A 25,073-nucleotide genomic window follows, 5' to 3' on the forward strand; every position below is an offset into this window, starting at 1 on the left:
AAAACCTGGAAAAATACAGGGTGGTGTCTCGTGGACTCCATTACTCGTGGGAACTAATACCCAAGCTGTGGAGTCCACGAGTAGTAACATAAAGGATGGGATCTAAAAAACATATTTTTTTCATTGAGAAACAAAATCCACAACCTTAATAGAGCCTTAAAAGGCAATTACAAATAACTGACAGGCAAATACAAATCAATCTGAGACAACTGTGTGAAGGACATCCTACCTCTCTGAATAATTCTTAGGATTAAGAAGTAAAGAAGGAACAACAATATCCCAACTTAGATGGTCAGAAAACGCAACCTTATTGTGAAGAAAAATAAGATAAAGAGGAACACAAGAAAGAATAGAAAACTCAGAAACTCTTCTAGCAGATGAAATTGCTAAAATAAACAAAACTTCCAGAAAGGAGATAAATATCCACATATTGTATAGGCTCAAAATCCTCAAGACCAAATTAAGGTTCCAAGGAGAAAAAATTGGACAAAAGCAGGCTTAATTTTAGACAAGACTTGAACTAAACCATGAATGTCAGGAAGATTAACAATCTTCTTACTGAACATAACTAAAAAGTGCAAAGAACTGGCGGATAAACCCTTATCCAAACCATCCAGTAAAAACATCAAGAATTCTATGAATTCTAAAAGAATAAAAAAAAAAACCCTGATTCAAAAACCAAGAAATAAAGGCATACACCTAGATTACGAGTCTTGCGTTAGCCTTAAAAAGCAGCATTGAGAGGTCCCAATGCTGCTTTTTAACGCCCGCTGGTATTACGAGTCTGGCAGGTACAGGTGTACAGCTCAATTTTTTTTCGCGATTCGAGCATACTGCAAATCCCCTTACGTCAATTGCGTATCCTATCTTTTCTATGGGATTTTCCTAACGCCGGTATCACGAGTCTTGGAGAAAGTGAGTGGTACACCCTCTCCTGTCAACACTCCTACCGCATTTAAAAGTCAGTAGTTAAGAGTTTTATGGGCTAACGCCGTAACATAAAACTCTTAACTAAAGTGCTAAAAAGTACACTAACACCCATAAACTACCTATTAACCCCTAAACCGAGCCCCCCCCACATCGCAAACATTTAACTAAAGTTTTTAACCCCTAATCTGCCGACCGGACATCGCTGCCACTTAAATAAATATATTAAACACTAAACCGCCGCACTCCCGCCTCGCAAACACTAGTTAAATATTATTAACCCCTAATCTGCCGTCCCTAACATCGCCGACACCTACCTACATTTATTAACCCCTAATCTGCCGCCCACAACGTCGCCAACACTATATTAAATGTATTAACCCCTAAACCTAAGTCTAACCCTATCCCTAACACGGAATTAAGGTAGGAAAAATCCTATTGGCTGATGCAATCAGCCAATAGGATTGAACTTCAATCCTATTGGCTGATCCAATCAGCCAATAGGATTGAGCTCACATTCTATTGGCTGTTCCAATCAGCCAATAAAATGCAAGCTCAATCCTATTGGCTGATTGCATCAGCCAATAGGATTTTTCCTACCTTAATTCCGATTGGCTGATAGAATCCTATCAGCCAATCTGAATTCAAGGGGCGCCATCTTGGATGACGTCATTTAAAGGAACCGTCATTCGTCGGGTAGTCGTCGGTCTGGATCGATGCTCCGCGTGGGCTGGCTTCAAGATGGACCCACTCCGCTCCGGATGGATGAAGATAGAAGATGCCATCTGGATGAAGACTTCTGCCCATCTGGAGGTCCTCTTCTGCCCGGATCGGATGAAGACTTCTGCCCCTCTGGAGGACCACTTGTGCCCGGCTGGGTGAAGATGTCTCAAGGTAGGGTGATCTTCAGGGGGTTAGTGTTAGGTTTTATTAAGGGGGGATTGGGTGGGTTTTAGAGTAGGGTTGGGTGTGTGGGTGGTGGGTTTTAATGTTGGGGAGGGTATTGTATTTTTTTTTTACAGGTAAAAGAGCTGATTACTTTGGGGCAATGCCCCGCAAAAGGCCCTTTTAAGGGCTATTTGTAATTTAGTATAGGGTAGGGATTTTTTTTATTTTGGGGGGCTTTTTATTTTATTAGGGGGATTAGAGTAGGTGTAATTAGTTTAAAATTCTTGTAATTATTTTATTATTTTCTGTAATTTAGTGTTTTTTTTCCGTACTTTAGTTTATTTAATTTAATTGTAATTAATTGTAGTTAGTTTAGGTAATTAATTTAATGATAGTGTAGTGTTAGGTGTAATTGTAACTTAGGTTAGGGTTTATTTTACAGGTAAATTTGTATTTATTTTAGCTAGGTAGTTATTAAATAGTTAATAACTATTTAATAACTATTGTACCTAGTTAAAATAAATACAAACTTGCCTGTAAAATAAACATAAATCCTAAGCTAGCTACAATGTAACTATTAATTATATTGTAGCTATCTTAGGGTTTATTTTATAGGTAAGTATTTAGTTTTAAATAGGAATAATTTATTTAATTGTAGTAATTTTATTTTGTTTTATTTAAATTATATTTAAGTTAGCGGGGAGTTAGGGTCAGACTTAGATTTAGGGGTTAATATATTTATTATAGTGGCGGCAACGTTGGGGGCGGCAGATTAGGGGTTAATAAGTGTAGTTAGGTGGTGGCGACATTGGGGGCGGCAGATTAGGGGTTAATAAATATAATGTAGGGTTCGGCGATGTTGGGGCAGCAGATTAGGGGTTAACTACAATGTAGGTGGCGCCGATGTTGGGGGCAGCAGATTAGGAGTTAATAAGTATAATGTAGGTAGCGGCGGTGTCCGGAGCGGCAGATTAGGTGTTAATAATATAATGTAGGTGGCGACGATGTCGGGGTCGGAAGATTAGGAGTTAATAAAAGTAAGATTTGGGGTGTTTAGACTCAGGGTTCATGTTAGGGTGTTAGGTGTAGACATAAAATGTATTTCCCATAGGAATCAATGGGGCTGCGTTAGGAGCTGAACGCTGCTTTTTTGCAGGTGTTAGGTTTTTTTCAGCCGAAACTGCCCCATTGAATCCTATGGGGAAATCGTGCACGAGCACGATGCAGCCAGGATCACAACTCTATCAAAAGGCTCAAGGGAGTTTTTAAGAACAGAACCCGTAGAAAATCTGAGAAAGGAATATGAATTAATGGTGCAAAAGAATGCTAAATGGGACCTCCATGTCAGTACACTGACAGAGTATTAACGGGTGAGAAGGATCCCTAGAGGTCTAAGAATGAATACCTGCCCTACGTTATTGAAAACAAATAAAGAGTATTGTGATAAATTTGAATCAATACTCAATAAGTGTTCTTATGACCTGATGGTCCTGACTGTGGAATCGCTAATTAAAGAGATAGCGATACAAGATGAAAAGATACAAAAGAACAAAGATGAACTTACCAGAATACTAACATCAGAAGAAATGGAGACGTTGAAGAAACAAGTGGAAGGTAAAACCAGTGAACTCCAGAAGGTCATTAAGGAAAGAAAGAGGCAGAAATTCCAGCGTGACGAGACGGATTACCAGACGGGTAATGTTTATAAGTGGAGGAGCGGTTACCAAGGATACCGCAGTAACAATAGACGTCACAACACAAGAAAGACGAACCGGAACCAAGGGAAACTACCAGGTGATGCGGAAGCAGCAGCGACGTCACCCTCCGAGTCAGATGACTCATCCCCTTTAGATTCAGGCAGCGAAAGAGAGGCGGAAGGAAGCACCGCAAGAGGAGGGAGTGTAAGGAGATCGAGCCGGAGAGGCAGACAGTTCCGTGGGAGACAGCGTCCCTGAATAAAGAAAATAACACCGTGGATATGTTTACGGACACAGAGGGGGTAAGACCTAGGCACTCTTCTGTGCTAAATATATCAGGCAGAGACTTAACTATTGATGAACTGAATCTTCTAGAGAAAGGGCTGACTTTTTGCCCATATACAGAGACTAATTTCTTTCACCTTAATAAAGATTTGCAAAAGTTTTTCAGAAGTATTAAGTTAAAAATGTGGTTCAAACTTAATATGTATGAGCAACCGCTATCTAATGAAAGTGATACTGTTTGGTCATTGAAGGAACTAGCATTAAGAAAGAAAAGTGTATTTAACCCTTCTATAACTGAACATAGCGTTAATACCTTTATTGAATTGGTGGAAGGAGATATTGAGAAATTGAGGGCTAAAGAGAGTAAAATCAGTAAGAGCCATCATAGTAAATTAAAAGGATACAATCTGACTAAAGGGGAGTCTAAGGCTATACAGACCCTTAAAATAAAATCTAAAGAGGTCACTATTAAAAAAGTGGATAAGGGTGGAGCAACAATAATCCTTGACAGAAATTATTACATCAGAGAAATAGAGAGTCAATTAGGGGATAAAGAGACCTATAAAAAGCTTAACTATAATCCAATAGAAAATATTCAGAAAGAAATTGATAATATACTGAATAATGCATATAACAACAAACTAATTGATAAAAAATTGAAGGAATATTTATTCAACAAAGAACCCAGAAACCCAGTATTTTATACTGTGCTGAAAGTGCACGAGGATGCTAATAGACCCCCTGGGAGGCCAATAGTCTCTAGTATAAACTCAACTTTCACTAACATCTCTATTTTCCTTGACAAAATATTACAACCAGAGGTATTACTAATGTCTTCATATCTAAAAGATACAGGGGATTTTCTAAGTAAGGCAAAAAATCTATGCCTAGAGTCAGATAAGTTTTTACTTTACACAATGGACGTTAAGTCCTTATATACAGCTATTAAGCATGAAACAGGTATTGGTGTTATTAGAAAAATCCTTAAGATCAATAAAAAACACACAGAGCAACAAGTAGAATTTATTGAAGATTTACTTAGCCTTATTCTGTACTGGAATCACTTCATTTTTCAAGACGACTGGTATGTCCAGATTAAGGGAACAGCCATGGGGACCAACGTTGCCCCATCATATGCCAACCTTTACATGAATGAAATTGAGGAAAGAGTCATCTATGAAAATGAAAAGTTTATTACATATGGAGCCACTTGGTGGCGCTACATAGATGACGTGTTTGGCATATGGTGGGGCAACGTTGAGTCCCTAAATGAGTTTGTTAAAGAAATTAATATGGCTGTAAAAGGGCTAGAATTTTCTGTTGTTTACAGTGAAGAATCTGTCTCCTTTCTGGACACAAGGGTCAGTAAGGAGGGGAATAAGCTTACATTTGATCTGTATGTTAAAGAAACCGATAGAAACACACTATTGAGTTACGATAGCTTTCACCCTAAGACCCTTATAAATTCCCTACCGAAGAGCCAACTATTGAGAGTGGATAGAATAGTTAGTAATAGTGACATTAAGGAGAAGAGATTGAAAGAAATGGAACAAAAATTTGTAAATAGAGGATATCCACAGGCATTAGTTAAGGAACATCTAGGTAAATTAAAAGGAGGAAAGGAAACAAAAAATAAAAACACTAATGCAGATAGAATGGTTCTAGTTACACAGTATAACCCAAATAGTGAACAAGTATCACGTATAATAAAAAAGCACTGGCATATACTTAAAGAATGTAACAAGGGTATGGAAGTGTTTAAAAATCCCCCCTTATGGCATATAGGAGGGTGAAAAACCTTAGAGATCAATTAACCAGTACTGATATAGGGTCTAAAAAGAAGGAAACACAGACATTTTTAAGTAAAAAACAATTAGGATGTTACCCGTGCTTAGGGTGTATAAGTTGTAATTCTATGATAAAAGGTAAATATTTTTTTCACCCTAGAAAAGGGAAAAAAGATGAAATTAAAGAATTCTTTACATGTGAATCTACTTACATTATATACCTTATAAAATGTCCCTGTTCCCTAATTTATATAGGGGAGACGACCCATAAGGCCCGTGAAAGTCAACACAGGTCTAATATAAGATGTAAAAATTATGAAGCGCCTGTATCTAATCATTTCTTAAAATGTGGCCATCACATCAGTCAGCTGAGATGGCAGATAATAGATAGTGTCAAACAACAGAGAAGTGGCCTTGATAGAGAAAAACTCCTTAAAGGGACAGACAAGTCAAAATTAAACTTTCATGATTCAGATAGGGCATGTAATTTTAAACAACTTTCCAATTTACTTCTATTATCTGATTTGCGCAATTCTTTAGATATCATTTGTTGAAAAAATAGCAATGCACATGTGTGAGCCAATCACACAAGGCCTTTATGTGCAGCAACCAATCAGCAGCTACTGAGCATATCTAGATATGCTTTTCAGCAAGTGATATCAAGAGAATAAAGCAAATTAGATAATAGAAGTAAATTAGAAAGTTGTTTAAAATGACATGCTCTTTCTAAATCACGAAAGAAAAAATTTGGGTTTCATGTCCCTTTAAACAATGAGAAATGTATTGGATATATGAGTTGGAAAGTTTGGCACCAAAAGGCCTTAATAGGGAGTTTGACTGGTCTGTATTTTTGTAGATACTTTTGTAAAATTATTTGTAGATATCACTATGTATCACTGTGTCTAGCAACAAGTGAGAATTAGAATAGTGGTTAAATTGTATCCACACAATATATCTATTCAAAAACTGTTCAAGATAAGCAAATGTATTTTATATATGTTTTTAATATATTATGAGACTGCTATACATATTATTCACCTGTAGGTGGCAGCAGAGCCACATTGTTTGGTGGTTGGCGCGAAAATATGGCTTTAAAAGTATGCAGTTTGATAAGTTGTAAATAGCATGAATAAGAGTCTATAAGGCTCGAAACGTCGCTTGTTTTCTGTATTTTGGAATAAAGATTATATGAGAATTCATAGTGCTGTGGACAATCGTTGGTTTTACATTTGTGAAGTTGGGGAACAGGCAGATTCCCGGTCTGCACGGGCACTTACTCCACAAAGGTTGCTGTCTCCAGTGTGTATTGGATGTAACTTAGGTTAGGGTTTATTTTACAGGTAAATTTGTATTTATTTTAGCTAGGTAGTTATTAAATAGTTAATAACTATTTAATAACTATTGTACCTAGTTAAAATAAATACAAACTTGCCTGTAAAATAAAAATAAATCCTAAGATAGCTACAATGTAACTATTAGTTATATTGTAGCTATCTTAGGGTTTATTCTATAGGTAAGTATTTAGTTTTAAATAGGAATAATTTATTTAATTGTAGTTATTTTATTTAGATTATTTAAAATTATATGTAAGTTAGGGGGGAGTTAGGGTCAGACTTAGATTTAGGGGTTAATATATTTATTATAGTGGCGGCAACGTTGGGGGCGGCAGATTAGGGGTTAATAAGTGTAGATAGGTGGCGGTGACATTGGGGGCGGCAGATTAGGGGTTAATAAATATAATGTAGGGTTCGGTGATGTTGGGGCAGCAGATTAGGGGTTAACTACAATGTAGGTGGCCCCGATGTTGGGGGCAGCAGATTAGGGGTTAATAAGTATAATGTAGGTGGCGCCGGTGTCCGGAGCGGCAGATTAGGGGTTAATAATATAATGTAGGTGGCGACGATGTCGGGGTCGGAAGTTTAGGAGTTAATAAAAGTAAGATTTGGGGTGTTTAGACTCGGGGTTCATGTTAGGGTGTTAGGTGTAGACATAAAATGTATTTCCCATAGGAATCAATAGGGCTGCGTTAGGAGCTGAACGCTGCTTTTTTGCAGGTGTTAGGTTTTTTTCAGCCGAAACTGCCGCATTGAATCCTATGGGGAAATCGTGCACGAGGACGTTTAGCCAACTCACCGCTACCGTAAGCTGCGCTGGTATTGAGGTGAGATGTGGCGCTAAATTTTGCTTTCTGCTCACTTTTTAGAGGCTAACGCCGGGTTGAAAAAAACCTGTAATACCAGCGCTGTTTGTAGGTGAGCGTTGAGCATATACTGAGCGTTAGCACCGCACGGCTTTACCGACAAAACTCTTAATCTAGGTGATAGTCACAAACTTAGGAGCCTGTATAAGAAACTCAGCAAATTAACAAACAGTTCAAAGACAGAAAGGGTTTCTGATATTATCTCCATGCCATCAAGCTGAGACATCTAGAATCTGGATGAAAAAAACAGGACCTTGAAATAGAAGGTCCGGATGCAAAGGAAACAGAAAGACAAGAAACTGGACATCAGAACAAGATCTACATACCAAATTCTACAGGAACAAGCTGGAGCAATCAGACACAGTACCTGGGAAATTTGAGATACAACCGAGAAGCCATAATAACTGTCTCTGGGTGACCCCAAAGCTCTGGTATCTGATTGAACATAACCCGATGAAGAGACCTCTCTTCCAAATGGAAAGACTAATGACTGAGAAAAACTGCTTCCCAGTTGTCCAGTCCTGGAATATGAACAGCAGAAATCAGACAGCAATTAGCTTCTGCCCAGGAAAGAGTTTGAGATACTATCTCTATAACTAGGGAACGGTAAGTTTCTACCTGATGATTAACATAAGCTACAGATGAAACATTGTCTAACTGAAAACAGAGAAAAGATTGCCTTTTCAACAGAGGCCAACCCTGAACTTCCTGAAGGGCCTTGAATATAGCCCAGAATTCTTAAACATTAATAGATAACCTCGCCACCCGAGGAGACCAAACACCTCGTGCCTTCTGAGACCTCTAGAAGGCCTGCATCCTGAAAAAACTTGCTACTGTAGAGATTACAGACCAAGAAGGATGAAGAAAAGAAGCCGCCTGCATAAAAGAGCTAATAGTTCAGCCACCAAGACAGAAACAGACTTGTTCTGGAGTGTAAATGAGTCCTTAGAGCCTCTGGATTGGGGGCCACACCTACATGCAGACTTGGATGGGGGAGAAGACATCTTTGACTGCTTAGGCCTGTTCCAGATAAACTAATGGGCATTGACCCTGACAGCATTCTCCAGAGCATATAGAATGGCCTGGAATGTAGTTTTGCCGCCTTGCAAGCAGAGGGTTTAGTGCTCAAGCTCAGTTATAGGTGCTGAAGCATTTTGCAAATGCTATCCTATTTATTTCCAGATGGAATCAAAGGTACTTTGATAATGGGTGGAGGAAAAAGATTTCTGAGCCCTATTCTAACTAAAGGGACAAAAAACAAATCAGAGCTTTATAAATACCTTAGGACTTCTTGTCCTGAGGAAGAAAAGCTCCTTAACCCCCAGACACCGTAGAAATAATGGGAACCAAACCAAAACCAAATAAAATCTCTCCTTGTAAAGAAAGAGATAAAAATCTGGAAATAGAAATCATGTCAGCAGACCAAGATTCTAGCCATAATGCTCTTCTAGAAAGAACACCTGAATACAAACTCTAACATTAATGAATCAAGGAAGACATCAGAAATAAAAAAAGTATTTGCATATTTAAACAACATAAAAAGGCTTACAAAACTTCACTGGTAGAATCATAAGAAAACTGCACAGAAATACAATATATCCAAAAGAGCCACAAGAGCAATTGATAATATTGAACTGAAAATATAACTTGCTTGCAAATAAGCTCCCCTAAGGAAGGATTTAAACTTCCTATCTAAAGGGACTATAAAGAAAGAAGTATCTTCCAAAGGAATAGAGTAAAAATGGCCCCAACAACTTTTGGGAATAGATTCCCAAAGTCCAATAATAGAAGCTGGAAAATTATACAAATGCTTAAACCTTGCAGAAGGAAAAGTATGCCTGGCTTAGTCCAATCTCTGGATATAATCTCAGAAACTCCAACAGGGACAAGAAACACATCAAGGGATTTAACCAAGGGTTTAAAAAACAATATCCAAAATGTAATTGGTATATCCCTATCTACTTTAGGATTATTAACCTCTAAATAACTAAGCAAAATGTATCTAAAAAAAGAGGATGTATATGCTCAACATAAAATGAATAAAAGGATGTTTCAGTTTAATGATCAAAGGGAAACTCTTGATCAACGGAGAAACGCATCATCTGAGGACACATCAGGCTCATTACTAGAAACATTAAGCATAACAGGATAAGAACTAGTAGAAGGTCAATTCTGAACTGACCATTTACACTTAGTTGAAAGAGGCATGGCTACCAACAATTCAGAACTGTTGTTTGAATTCAATTCTTAATTCCAGGAGAAAAAGTAGTAGATTCCGCCTGTAAGGAACAAACAGAAAGAGCAATAATACCTTTTGAAGCAAGAACAGTAGTAGAATGGTCAGAATGCATTAAAACATTAATGCCTTTATTGCATAACATTGCTGAAGGAAATACCTTATAATATCCAAATAGCACAGCTTTAAAGGCAGATTTAGGGACAAAATAATAAGGCTCCATAACTGCAAAAAAAGAATAATAAATGTAAATGCAGAAAACATAAATTTAAAAGATAATATCCCCATTAAAAGAGCTATTGAAGAAAGGGAGAGGCAAGCGTCAAACTTACATCATATTTAATAGAAAAGAGCGCCAAAAAGTAAACGATCACGCCGATGCACGCAGAACTGAAGGCCAGCATGCGTCAACATGAGACAACATGGGTCAAAAATGTACCTGTGAGAAAAACTAGCAGTTGGCAAAATATGTGCGTGAAAAACACTGAATGGCTAAAAATAAGGATGCACGTGAAAAAAATGATGCAGTGAACAAACTAAACAGATTATTTAAAAGGGGAAAATATCAAGTAACAATATACATATAACTGTCCCAAGGCTATGTACATATATAAAAATATATATAGTGATAACCTAAACAGCTTATAGAGTAGCAAGTAAATAAAAATATAGTACTCTGTTACTGGAGGAAACCAGTAGGAAGCCAAGACCAGTGTTGAAACATAAAAACATAGGAAATGGAATAGGAGTACATATCGATGAACCAAAGCGCAGAGACAAAGGACAAGTACCCGCAAACCACATGGCAAGGCTTGTGACTAAATCCCCACCGGTGGAAAATATGTCACTTCCAATACTACAAATACATCCCTGAAACAAGCAACAAGGGGAAACAGGCCTCAACATGATCTGGGAACCCCTCTCTCTGAAGAATCAACTGCACATCTTCATTCTTCCAGGTGAGGTGAGAGGGGTTTATAGAGTTCTTAGGACTCTCACCACCTGTATGAAAGAAAATACAGATTTGCATGGCATTTGACTAATGCACAATATGAAAAACTTATATAGTGGAAAGAACTCCTTGTGCTCTTATCTGGATATGAAGAAAGATTTATCAGCTAGTATTATTTTTATTAAAATAAAGTTTTACTCCTATGGTAAAATGGATATAGTGTGCTATGTTTGAACTAAGCTCTCTTTTCCAAAAGAAGAATCAGCCAATGAAAAAAGATTATCAACAAGAGAGAGAGAGAGAGGGGGGGGGGGGTTAGAAAAGCAACTATACACATTGTTCACTGATCCTAGAAGATTATTGTTGCTTCTCCAGTGGTGAAGCTCCTACAGGCCGAGTGGTAGAAGCTGTACAGTCTCTAAATGAAATAAAGATTGCCCAGTAATTTGGACCAGGACTGTACCTTTTGATGGAATTTGACTACATGAAAGTCTTTCTCTGTGAAAAAGAGGTGGTGTTATAATAGGAGTAAATTAGAAATCTGCTTAAAATTGCATGTTCTATCTGAATCATGAAAGTTTAATTTTGACTATACTATTCCTTTAAGAATAATGCTGGATACAGACTTGAACCTAATAAAGTTTATAATTAGGCATATGATTGCACCTAAACAGGCAAGGTACACATAGAACAAAATTTAATGTCTGGGGTTAGCTGTGCAAATCTTTTATTCAGAAGAAAATTGTATCTGTAGAGGACACAAATGAGCTAAAGAGAGCTGCACGTTTGTAGTATTAAAAAATATCAGTATATCAGTATCTTTATCATGGTACAACTAGTCATCACTTTATAACATGATTCATTTTATACTAAATCGTCACATTTTATGGAAACCCATCACAACATATTTAAATTATCACTTTAATGAATTTTCATATACAGAGTGGCACATTTAATTTAAAAGAAATATCACAAAATATTTTTAAATTCACAATTCCGTTCACTCTCTTTGATCATCATCATCAGTTCACTTCATTCTCTCTATCACCTTGCAGTCAGTAGTTCCCATTTGATTTACACATACTTTAATATAAGTTGATCACTTATAATACTGAAAATAAAACGAGGTATTAGATTTAATAGCTATATAACTTTTATAATAATTAATATTAACTTATTCCAACAACCAGCATACCTTACTATATAGGATTTTTTCAGCAGCAGTGACAATATAATACTGTCACAATTCCTACAATTATTTCCCTTTAATATAGGCAATATGATAAATAGGAGAAAATAAACATGTCCCAAGGGCTACACTATGAGAGGCTCATATAAGGATTTTTAAAGGGTATGATTCATCATGACGTCACGAATAGACATGACATTTGCCTTTTGCAAAAGCCTGAACCCGGCGAAACATGTTAAGGGGGGAGAGGGATAATGGGAACCCTTTTCAATAGAACAATAAAGTAGTTAGGAGCACCAAGCGAGTGGGGTTTTAAAATCACTATTTTATTATTAAATACAAAGTAAAAATAAAGGGTACAATGCCCTAGGTGAAACCTAAATAACAGGAGGCAAGTGAAACAATGGCTGACATGTTTCGGCTCTTGGCCGTACTCGTAGCCCATGTGTAAAATCTTTCACACACACACCTTTAAAAACAATTGCTGCTTTTCGATAGGAGTAGAGGAACACACCTTCTAACAATTTCTCCTATCAAAACAACCCTTGTGTTGCGTCAACTCAATTTAACTTTACCCCGCTCTGTGTACGGGGATATAAAACTAACACATGATTTACTTAAAGGGACCCATAGACTGTTACCCTAAACTATGTCCTAATATAGATTAAGTTAAACCGTTACACCTATGTAGCAAGAAACCAAAAATTATTAACTGTAACATTAGTAATTAACATCTTTCATGCTTTATTAACACACAGGAAGCTACTGTATAGTGTTATGGTTAAATGGTCTCCTACCAAAAACACCTGTAGGATACAGGGAAACCTAGCAAATGAATACTTCCTGCTCTAATTGTAACCCACTTCAAAGACTGGGACTGGCCATTAGCTACAAACTGTAGAGGGGGGGACGATATTGACACTTCGTTCTTCTGGGTGGAGACCAATTGTCAATGGCATCGGATCCTTGCTAGAACACTTATCTGAGTGGGTAGATGGTATTTTGCAGCTTCTAGTGGTAGAACTTTGGAGCTACCTTTCTGATACTAAACACATCCTTAATCTACTATCAGCAGTAGTTTGGAAAAAAGAACTATAGGTGGCTCACGGTTGATGTGTGGTCATTATATTCCACAATACCACATGATAAAGGATTGACTGCAAGTTCTTTTTGGACAGAAAGTTCAGTGAGGATGGAACATTTGTGGAATATGTAGTCGGGGTCATCAAATTTCTTCTTACACACAATTATTTCGAGTTTGGGGGGGGAATTCTTTCTCCAGAGGCGTGGGACGGCTATGGGGGCAACATTTGCCCCCTCCTATGCCAAACTTTTTATGGGTTGGTGGGAGCTGTTCCACGTCTTTGGAGAAATGAACCCCCTCAGGCGAGAGATTTTGTGGTATGGGCGCTTTATAGACAACCTGCTTTTCATTTGGAAGGGCACAGAGGAGAGCATGTGTGCATTTGTAGCCTACCTCAATGAGAATGAGGTTGGCATTAGCTTCACTTTTGAGTCACATGAAACAGAAATACATTTTCTTGACCTCACTCTCATGGGTACCTCAGATAGAGGTATAGAGTCCAAGATCTATTGTAAGCCAATATCAGGCAATTCTTTACTCCATGCCTCTAGCTGTCACCCTCAAAGAGTATTCGAGGGAGTGGCAAAAGGACAGTACATACGTTTAAAAAGAAATTGCACAAGCAACATAGAGTACGAGAGGCAGGCGGATGACTTAACAGTAAGATTTAAAGAGAGAGGGTATAAGCACTCTTCCATTCAGAAAGCAAAAAACTAATCAAGACATTGGATAGGGACACCCTTCTCAAAAGGTCTAAACGTAAGCAGACTAGTGAATTAGAGAGGCCCGATAACAAGGTATTGTTTATCACTGAATACTCCCAACAATATCCCCATATCTGCGAGATAGTGAGGAAGCATTTCCCTTTGATTGCAGCAGATGATGGCCTACAGGGGGCAGTGGAGGGTGTAATTAGATTTGCTTACAGGAAGGGTTTGACTATTGGAAATATTGTAGCACCCACGAGGCTTAAGGACACGGTTGTAGATAATTCAGCCTGGCTCAGAATGAAGGGAATGTATCGTTGTAACAACATGACCTGTGTGGCCTGTGCCAAAGTACTTATCGGCAGCAGCTTCAAATCATTGGTTACAGGGGAAACATTCCATATTAAAACCTGCCTCAATTGTCGCTCCACCTACATTGTGTATGTCATTTCTTGCATACAGTGTGGCCTTCAATATGTGGGTCTGTCCACCCGAGAACTCGGGTTAGGATTAAGGAGCACTTGGGAGACATCAGAGCAGGCACACTTACTACCCCACTGGTGAACCATTTTGCTAGGTTCCATGATAAAGATGTGACTCACTTCAGATGGAACCTAATTAAGAGGGTTTATAAAGTGAAGTCAGGTGTCAGTAGATCAAGAAAATTGGCAGAGAGAGAGGCCTTCTGGATATTCAGAATGAGGACTAGAATTCCAGAGGGCCTGAACTCTGAATTTGACCTTATTAATTTTTGGTAACACAAAGGTTCTAAATGAGGGTCCACCCAGAAGAACGAAGTGTTCTAGCAAGGATCCGATGCCACTGACAATTGGTCTCCACCCAGAAGAACGAAGTGTCAATATCGTCCCCCCTCTACAGTTTGTAGCTAACGGCCAGTCCCAGTCTTTGAAGTGGGTTACAATTAGAGCAGGAAGTATTCATTTACTAGGTTTCCCTGTACCCTACAGGTGTTTTTGGTAGGAGGTAATTTGACCATAGCACTATACAGTAGCTTCCTGTGTGTTAATTAAGCATGAAAGATGTTAATTACTAATGTTACAGTTAATGATTTTTGGGTTCTTGCTACATAGGTGTAACGGTTTAACTTAATCTATATTAGGACATAGTTTAGGGTAACAGTCTATGGGTCCCTTTAAGTAAATCATGTGTTAGTTTTACATCCCCGTACACAGAGCAGGGTAAAGTTAAATTGAGTTGACGCAACAGTTGACATTCGCATCCCTCCAGGCAGTTGGTAGTAACCATTGGGATAAGCACAGTCCCAGGAATAGTGATGCTGGAGCATGGAGGAGGAGAGGAGCGAATAGCTGCGTCACTTAGCAACATAAGGCTGAGTGAAAGAGGGGGAGGATTTTGACATCACAAGGGTTGTTTTGATAGGAGAAATTGTTAGAAGGTGTGTTCCTCTACTCCTATCGAAAGGCAGCAATTGTTTTTAAAGGTGTGTGTGTGAAAGATTTTACACATGGGCTACGAGTACGGCCAAGAGCCGAAACATGTCAGCCATTGTTTCACTTGCCTCCCGTTATAGAGTTTTCATCTAGGGCATTGTACCCTTTATTTTTACTTTTGTATTTAATAATAAAATAGTGATTTTAAAAACCTACTCACTTGGTGTTCCTAACTACTTTATTGTTCTATAATGCGGATGCTGTTTGGCCAATAGTGAGCACGGACGAGTTGGTGGGGTCCTGCAGGGGAAACTAATCAAACATCCGTGCATATCACCCCAAGGGTAGTGAATGAAGGTCTGAACAAGAGACAGCCCACGTAAGTGGATTGAGCACAGCACAGAGGGCACTATACGGACCGCTCACTACAACGTTTCCAGCACTTCATTACAGATCTGGGAGAGAGTTACAGAAGATACAAAGGGAGTCCCGTCCTTAAAGGGAAATGTCATTGTGAGTAAGCTGTTTTCGTTTATATTGCTGGAGTGTAGTTGTGAACTTTGAATGTTAATCTTCTCCATATTAAACACAGCACTCACATTTGTACAGCCTTGCTAATCTCTCATGAGGGAAGCTTTTTGGGATAAGTGAACACAGAGTTTTCAGGAATGGTGGATTTCGGGCAGTGATTGATGACTAAGTTGTCTATTATTAAATAATATTATATTGCATATTTTACATTTGAAAATGTAAGGGGTGATTCGCCCCAAGGTGGACATTGCACATGCAGGCCTGATCAAAGATTACATTTTGTACATTCCAGTGTGTGAGTCCTTCCTCCCCCCCCCCCCTTACCGTTTTTTTATAACCCTTTTTAATAATTGTGCAAAGATTTTGGCTTAATTTATTTTGACCGGATACCTTGCTGGCTAATATAGGGCTAGATTACAAGTGGAGTGCTAGTTTATCGCCCGTTTGCGGGCGCACAATAAATAATCAGCAATTACAAGTTATTGGTTATTGCTACTATGAGCTTGTGGTAGCAATTAGCGCTTATAAAATTAACCAGTGATCAGATCTCTGGTTACTTTTATAAATGTGCCCCAAATGCCCCCACAATACAGTGTTGTGTATTTTAAATGTATGCTTTCCAGATAAATTCCTTTCCTTCCTGGCAGGGAGAGTCCACGACTTAATTCCTCACTGTTGGGAAATAGAACACCTGGCCACCAGAAGGAGGCAAAGGGACCCCAGCCAAATTTTTAATCATCCCTCCCACTTCCCCTATCCCCCAATCATTTTGCCGAGGGAACAAGGAAATGGAGGAGAAACATCAGGGTATAAAGGTGCCAGAAGAAATAATATAAAAAAGGAGCCGCTCAACAAAATAAATTATGGGCGGGGTCGTGGACTCTCCCTGCCAGGAAGGAAAGGAATTTATTTGGTAAGCATAAATTATGTTTTCCTTCCATAAGGCAGGGAGAGTCCACAACTTTATTCTTTATTGTTGGGAAAACTATACCCAAGCTCCAGAGGACACGGGAGAAAACAAAAAAGAGGCGGACCCTATTCTGAGGGCAACACAGTCTGCAAAACTTTTCTCCCGAAAGCTGCTTCAGCCAAAGCAAACACATCAAACTTGTAAAATTTAGAAAAAGTGTATAAGGAGGACCAGGTAGCCGCCTAGAGGCTTTGTTCTTAACAGCCCAGGAGGAAACCACTCCTCTAGTGGAATGAGTCATTATCCTTTCAGGATCGCCCCACTGTCTCATACGCTAAGTGGATGACACTCCGCAACCAGAAAGATAGGGAAGTCATAGTAGCCTTCTGCCCCTTACGCTTCCCCGAATAGAGGAAAATTGTCTGAATTCCTTAGTAGCCTGAAGATAGAACTTTAAGGCACGAACTACATCTAGACTGTGAAGCAACCGTCACTTCGCTAAAGAAGGTTTAGGACACAAAGAAGGAACAACAATTTCTTGATTAATGTTACGATCCGACACCACCTTATGGAGGAACTCTAAATTAGTACTTAAAACCGCCTTATCAGCGTGGAAAACAAGATAAGGAGGGTCACATTGCAAAGCAGAAATCTCAGAAACTCTGTGGGCAGAGGCAATAGCCAACAAAAATTTTTCCAAGAAAACAATTTAATGTCAACAGTATGCATAGGCGCAAACAGAGCCTGCTGCAAAACACTAAGAACAAGTATGAGGCTCCAAGGCGGAGCCGCAGATCTAAACACAGGTCTGATCCTAGTCAGAGCCTTAACAAAGGACTGCACATCCAGATGCTCAGCCAAGATCTTGTGCAGTAGCACCGACAGGGCCTATATCTGTCCCTTCAGGGAACTAGCAGATAGACCCTTCTCCAGTCCATCTTGGAGAAAAGATAAAATTCTGGCAACCTTAACCTTATGCCAGGAAAAGCCATGCTCTTCACACCAGTACAAGCAAGTCCTCCACACTTTATGGTAGATACGACGAGTAACTGGCTTACAAGCTTGAACCAGAGTGTCGATAACACTCTCAGAAAACCCTCTCTTGGCTAAGACTACGCATTCAATCTCCCCACAGTCATCCTCAGAGAATCTAGATTTTGATGAACGAAGGCACCCTGTATCAGCAGATCTCTGCGACAAGGTAACCACTGAGCAGATGAGGACATCCCCACCAGATCCGCAAACCACGACCTTTGCGGCCAAGATGGCGCAATCAGATTCACTAATGCTCATTCCTGCTTGATGCGAGCCAACACATGAGGGATAAGCGGTAATGGAGGAAAAAAGTATATGAGTCTGAACCTCCATGGTACTGATATGGCATCTATCAGTTCCGCCTGAGGATCCTTCAACCTCGACCCGTACCTGGGTAGCTTGGTATGGAGGCGGGATGCCATGAGATCTATCTCTGGCATCCCCCACTCGCTGCATATCTCTGTAAACACCTCGGGTGGAAAGACCATTCCCCTGGGTGAAATGATTGCCTGCTGAGGAAGTCTGCTTCCCAGTTGTCCACACCTGGAATGTGGATCGCTGACAGCGTACATCTGTGAGTCTCCGCCCACTCTAGTATCTGAGATACTTCTCTCATCGCCAAGTGACTTCTCGTTCCCCCCTGATGGTTGATGTAGGCAACCGAGGTTATATTGTCTGATTAGAATCTGATAAACTGTGACGAACCAAGAAGGGACCAAGCCCCTTGAGGCATTAAAGATTGTCCAGAGTTCCAATATATTGATCGGCAGGGAGGAATCCTCCTGAGTCCACAGCTCTTGCGCCTTCTTGGCACCCCAAACAGCTCCCCAGCCGGAAAGGCTTGCGTCCGTAGTCACAATATCCCAGGGCAGTCTCAAGAAGCATGTGCCTTGGGACAGATGATCTGGACAGAGCCACCAAGAGAGCGAGTCTCTCGACAGGTTGTCCAGCACAATCTGTTGAAACAGATCTGAATGGTCGCCGTTCCATTGCCTCAGCATGCATAGTTTTAAGAGTCTGAGATGGAATCTGGCAAAGGGAATGATGTCCATACAGGACACCACAAGTCCGGTCACCTCCATACACTGGGCCACTGAGGGTCTCAAGGAGGCCTGGAGGGCAAGTTAAGCAGTAGTTAGCTTGCAACGTCTCTAATCTGTGAGAAATATTCTCATGGAGTCTATTATTGTCCCCAGTAAATTCACCCTTGTACTTGGAGTAAAATAACTATTTTCCAAGTTTATCTTCCATCCATGTGATCGAAGAAGACCGAGAAGAGACTCTGAGTGTTCTTCTGCTAGACGAAAAATGGTGGCTGTACCAAGATATCATCCAGGTAAGGCGCTACTGCAATATCTCATGTTCTGGAAATGGCTAGAAGAGCCCCCAGAAACTTCAAAAATATCCTTGGAGCAGTAGCAAGGCCAAACCGAAGGGCTATGAACTGGAAGTGCTGGTCCAGAAAGGCAAACCTCGGGAACTGAAAATGCTCCCTGTGAATCAGAACCTGAAGGTATGCATCCTTCAGGTCTATGGTGGTCATAAACTGTCCTTCATGAACTAGGATTGACCGGATTGTCTCCATTTTGAAAGCGGGAACACTCAGAAACTTCTTTAGGCACTTTAAGTCCAGAATTGGACGAAAATTTCCCTCCTTTTTTGGAACCATGAAAAGGTTTGAATAAAACCCCAAACCTCTTTCTGTTGTAGGTACCTAGACAATTACTCCTAGAGAGGAGAGATCCCGTACGCAACCTAAAAAGCTAGTTCTCTTTTCTGGTTTTGTATACAGTCTGGAGAGTAGGAATCAGCCCCTGGGCAGATGAGATTTTAATCCTATCCGGTATCCGTGAGATACAATCTTCAGGACCCAAGGGTCCTGTACATCCTGGAACCAAGCATCTGAAAAAAAGAGACAGTCGGCCCCCTTCTTGATCCGATTTCGGATCGGGGGCTGCCCCTTCATGCCGATTTTTGCTCGGCGTGCTTCTTAGTCTGTTTGGACTTATTCCAGGACTGTGCCGGTTTCCAAGTACTCTTGGGCTGTTCGGACTTGGGTGAGGACTGTTGTCGTCGTGATTTGTCATAACGAAAATTAGACAATTGCCGTCCTTTAGGCCTATTTGTCTTATTCTGCGGTAGGAAGGTACCTTTCCCTCCGGTAACCATAGAAATAATGAAGTCCAGCCCTGGACTGAATAAAATCTTCCCCTTGAAAGGAAGAGAAAGGAGTCTGGAATTAGAAGTCATATCCGCAGACAAAGACTTCAACTAGAGAGTCTGGCGGGCTAGGACCACAAAGCCAGAAGCCTTTGCATTTTGGTGAATTATCTTCATATTCGCATCACAGATGAAGGAGTTAGCAATTCTCAGAGCTTTAATTCTCTCCTGAATATCCTCGAGGGGAGTCTCCACCTCAATGAGCTCTGACAGAGAGTCGCACCAGTAGGTAGCTGCTCCAGCAACCACGGCTACAGCTGCCACCGGTATAAATAAAAATCCTGTATGTTGAAACATCTTCCTCAGAAAAGTTTCCATTTTCTTATCCATAGGCTCTCTAAAAGAAGATCTATCCTCCAGAGGGATAGTAGTACACTTAGCCAGCGTAGAAGTAGCGCTATCCATCTTAGGGATGGGGCCCTACAAATCTAATTGAGTGTGAGGGACCGGGAATAATACTTTAAAAGTAGACGAGGGAGAAAAAGAAGTTCCTATTCTTTCCCATTCGTTACTAATAATGTTCACCATCTTAACTGGCACAGGAAAAGTCAGAGGGACCTTCCTGTCTTCATAAACTCTGTCTAATTTAGCTATCTTAGGTTCCTCAGGGAGTTTAGCCTCTGGAACCTCTAGTGTAGACAGAACCTCCTTAAATAAAAAATGCAGATGCTCAATTTTAAATCTAAAGGAGGGTTCCTTCGCTGAAGGAGGTTTAGAAACTGAAGTTCACCCTCTGAAGCTACAGAGGTTAACTCATCCTCGGATAGCTGGGACATAGTAGCTAAATCCAACAAATATTTAGATGACTCTAGGTCAGGAGAACTATGTTTAACCTTTCTCTTATATTTGCTAGAGGGAGGTAAGGCACTCAGGGCCGCAGACACCGCTGATTGTAACTGCACGGTAAAGTCCAAAGGAAAAAAGCCCCCTCCAGATAGAGAATGAGTTGAGCTGCGGGGAACTGCATGTGGAGTGGGTAGTGTAGAAAGGGTAGTAATCTCTAGGGACACAGATTCCTGAGAGGTAGACGGCTCAGGGGGGCTAATAGCGCTATGAGTATTAGCAGGCTTGTCTCCCTTCTTAGACTTTAGAACAGTGGTTAGGCAAATGGAACAAAATTGAGCAGGCGGCAAACCACGGCCTCCTCACAATATAAACAGGAATTATTCATCAGTACAGAAGGAGCAGAACCTTCTAATGCAGTATCAGAGTCTTCCATAGCTAAGCTATATTCACAGAAGGACAGACAAAAAAAAACCTTTTATTAAAAAATAACGGCACCTTTATAATCCCAATGGCTGGGGCGCTCACCACCTCCTAGACCTAAACAGCTAACGGTGAAATGCTCTCCTTAGGAGTGATGTCCACAGCAGGATTGTAGGAAAAATAAAAGACTGCACCCGGTCACGTGGTGTGTAGGACGGGACTTCCCCTGCTATGAAAAAGACGCTAAGCTATTATGAGCTGCGCAACACTCAAAAACAAAAGTGAAACCTGTTTGTTCCAAACCAAAAGCACACAGTCTATGAGCCTGAAAAAACTCTCACATTAAAGCAGTTTTAAATAACCCCTTGCTATTCAAATAATCTCCCTGAAGGAGATATTAACCCTTGATCCTATTGAGGCATAAAGGAGCCACACTGTGACCCTGTATAGTAAAAGTGTATATATAAAAACGGTCTTACCCTCCAGGATCTATGCTGTGGAACAGGCACAGCCTCTCAAGTGTGACAGTCTTGCAGCCACGCTCTGACATGGACTTGAGTGTGTCACAGCAAGCAGTGAAACTCGTCAACACTGATTGCTCAGGAGCTGCCAGGCGACAGTCTGGATGGGCTCGCAGAAATACTTTCCCTGCATCTCCAGACTCTAACTTTCATCAATATTCTAACTTAGAGGTTGACATGATTACTTACAACTCCAGTCCTTTCTTGAAGGGAACATAGTCTATACAGGGACTATCCAAATCTTCTGACACTTCTCTGCCACCTTCTATAGTGACGAAAGGCAAAGAATGACTGGGGGATAGGAGGAATGGGAGGGATATTTAAGCCTTTGGCTGGGGTGTCTTTGCCTCCTCCTGGTGGCCAGGTGTTGTATTTTCCAACAGTAAGAAATGAAGTTGTGGACTCTCCCTGCCTTATGGAAGGAAATACAAATTGTAGCATTTTTATTTTTTAATAAAATAACTGCACCAGGCAGTTTTGGGGGCTAAAGTTGGTGGGTGTGGGGTGTTTGAAAAAAATGGCACTGAAAAGTGCCTTTACATTGCGTTCTATGGGAACTGTGTGTTAACTGTAAAAATATATGTATATGCTTATATACATATATATTTATGTGTTAATAAGTGTATTGCTGCGTGACTTACCCTCTTCACTGAGCTTTAGTTCCGTGCTGTGTATGACAGAATCCGAACGAGGCTCCCATTGGAGCCTATGGAATAGCACTCTAAGGAGCACAATGCTTCCCAGCAAATGTGAAAGCAAGCTCGCTTCGCATTGAAGTAAACTTGTAATACCAGCGCACATTAGCGTGCACTGGTATTACTCAGTGGAGTGCAAATATTGCTTTATCACTAATCTGGCCCATAGTGAGAAGGTGAAGAGAGTACACCACTCTGGTGAAATTTACAGATCCAATAATATTGCGTAGTAAAATCTAGATTTGATCATAACTAAAACTAAAAAAAACGGTAGTGAATATAATTCATGGTATGCCAGTTTTAAGTTGGTAAAGGACAAATATGTGAAAATAAAATATTATTAAATAAAGACATACAGTGGACGGTTTGCATACTTATAAATGCACCCTCACAGAGTAATCAGCAGTAATTTACAGATAAATGTATTACACATTTGATTATAGTTATCAACTAAATGGTGATACATAGGATCCATAATAATATAACTATATGTTAACACACATTATGATTTTGCTATACTTACAAGTCTAACTATATATTTAATCTGAATACTTACCTGCTTAGGAAAAAACTATTTTACTCATAAAATGTGTTTTCCTATTCAAACAGGTATACAGTGTTTCTACCAAACTTAAGATCGGTCTAGACCTATTAGAATATTGCAATAGTGTTGCCATATATTGTAACGTTTACCTAATACAATTTAAAGGGTTTATTTCTTCTACCATATGATGACAATATAGTGTAATTCTTATACACTCATTGTATCTGATCTATGATTATAAAGTGTACTAAGTTACTTTCAACATTTGCTCAGATTCATCTAGACCTATTAATGATAGAACATTGCAATATTGTTGCCATATAATGTAACATTTTTAGCACTGTTGTGTAAATATGTTTATGTAACACAGACTAAAGAGATTATCTTTCCAACCACTGGATGGCAGTATAGTTTTATGTCTGTAAACGTTCCATAACAGTGTGACAATAATAACAACCATTTATTATGGTTGGTTACCTTTACACAAGTGAGGGCATAGCAGGAATAGATTAATTTGGAAAAAAAACCAGGAGGTGGTCACAATATTTTCACTCAGATATTTTGAATATAATGGATTGAAAACCCATATAATAATTGTTGTTTGTAGCAATTGAGTGATTAAGAGATCATTCACTCTCACAAAGATAACTTATTATTTATGCATGGAGGAGTCTCATTTTTTTAAAAATTTCACAACCCATTTTTAAATATCCAAATAAAGATTTTTGCTTTAAACACATAAGGATTTCTATAATGAAGAGGACCCTGGGTGCTTAAAAGGGGTATCCTTTTGTAGTTACTAAAACAAGAAAATGTAATGAGAGCTGCAAACTAAGAGGGCATCATTCTAAAGAACAAGCTACTAAGCATTGTTTATTCCCAGATGTGCACTCCTCTCTATTGGGGATCTGTCACACTATTGGTTATGAAGGAATCAAGCCATGGAGCCAATGCCTTAGACAGATATAGCTACATCTTCATTTACGCGGCTCATAAGCATTTAAAAAATACATCTGTGGTTAGCTGTGGCTGGCACCACACTGGCATATTTGTTATATTAAAAAGCTGGAGGGCTGGACAAGTGAGTGGAATCTAAAACATAGAAACATACAAAGTTAAATTAGCACTTTACTGACAGAACTAAAAGAGAAAAGGGATTTGGAAATTATTATTTACGATGATTTGAAGCTTGTTAAATAATGCTGTAGTACAGCAGTAAAATAAGTAAGGCATTGTTGGAAACATTATTAGTATCACAATAAGTGAGGTTCTCATTCCACTTTACAGATCATTAGTTAGGCCTTATCTTTAACCACTTAAGGACCGCGCTATTTCCAGTGACCAGAAGTGAACCGCACTGTATATTAAAAAGGAAACCCTTAACGACCGGCGACTTACATATGTCACAGTTGTTAAGGGGTTAATATTGTATACAACTATGGAGAATATAGTTGAATTTAAATACAATAAAATGTCTTCAAAGAAGGGCTACGAAAATGTACATTGCCTAAAAAATAAACCATAGAAGCAAAGACTTAAACTGATGGTAAACTTTACTTAATCAAATGCCATATATGTAAACTTTTCCATTAAAAAAAGTATATGTGGGGGGGGCGGAGCTGGCCGCAAAATGGAGAGGACACGCTTTTGCTAAGCTCCGTGATCACAGACTAATAATCTCTACTAAATAGATATCTAAAAAGCCAATTTTGCCTCTAAATATCCCTGTACACGCCTGATCATGCTAGGAGCTCAGAGACTTGACGTTTATCACTGGATCCAGCTGATTACTTAGCCTACGCTCCCGATGACCTGCTGGCCCACATGGCGCATCCCGTATCAGCCTAGTCACACAAGAGGCCCTCATTCAACCCGGACATGCCTCTACATTGACTAGAGGCCAAACGTATAATAAGGGGCCAGTTCTTACCATCGTTCCTCACGGATTCTGCCTAACTTGACTTGCGGGGTGCTCAAGTATAAGAATGGCATTAATTACACAGACAGCAATAAAGTTACCTAAGATGATGCATATGCCTATGGCAGC

General features: G+C 39.6%; 1 protein-coding gene across 1 annotated transcript in view; it reads right to left on the reverse strand.

The window, feature by feature from the left end:
• Window positions 1-25,073, reverse strand: part of ANKMY1 (ankyrin repeat and MYND domain containing 1) — a gene marked incomplete at its 5' end in the record, with an annotated part of 176,442 nt that overhangs the window by 36,411 nt on the left and 114,958 nt on the right. The window lies entirely within an intron of this gene.

Source organism: Bombina bombina, chromosome 4 (genome assembly GCF_027579735.1).
Source record: "Bombina bombina isolate aBomBom1 chromosome 4, aBomBom1.pri, whole genome shotgun sequence".
NCBI lineage: Eukaryota > Metazoa > Chordata > Amphibia > Anura > Bombinatoridae > Bombina > Bombina bombina.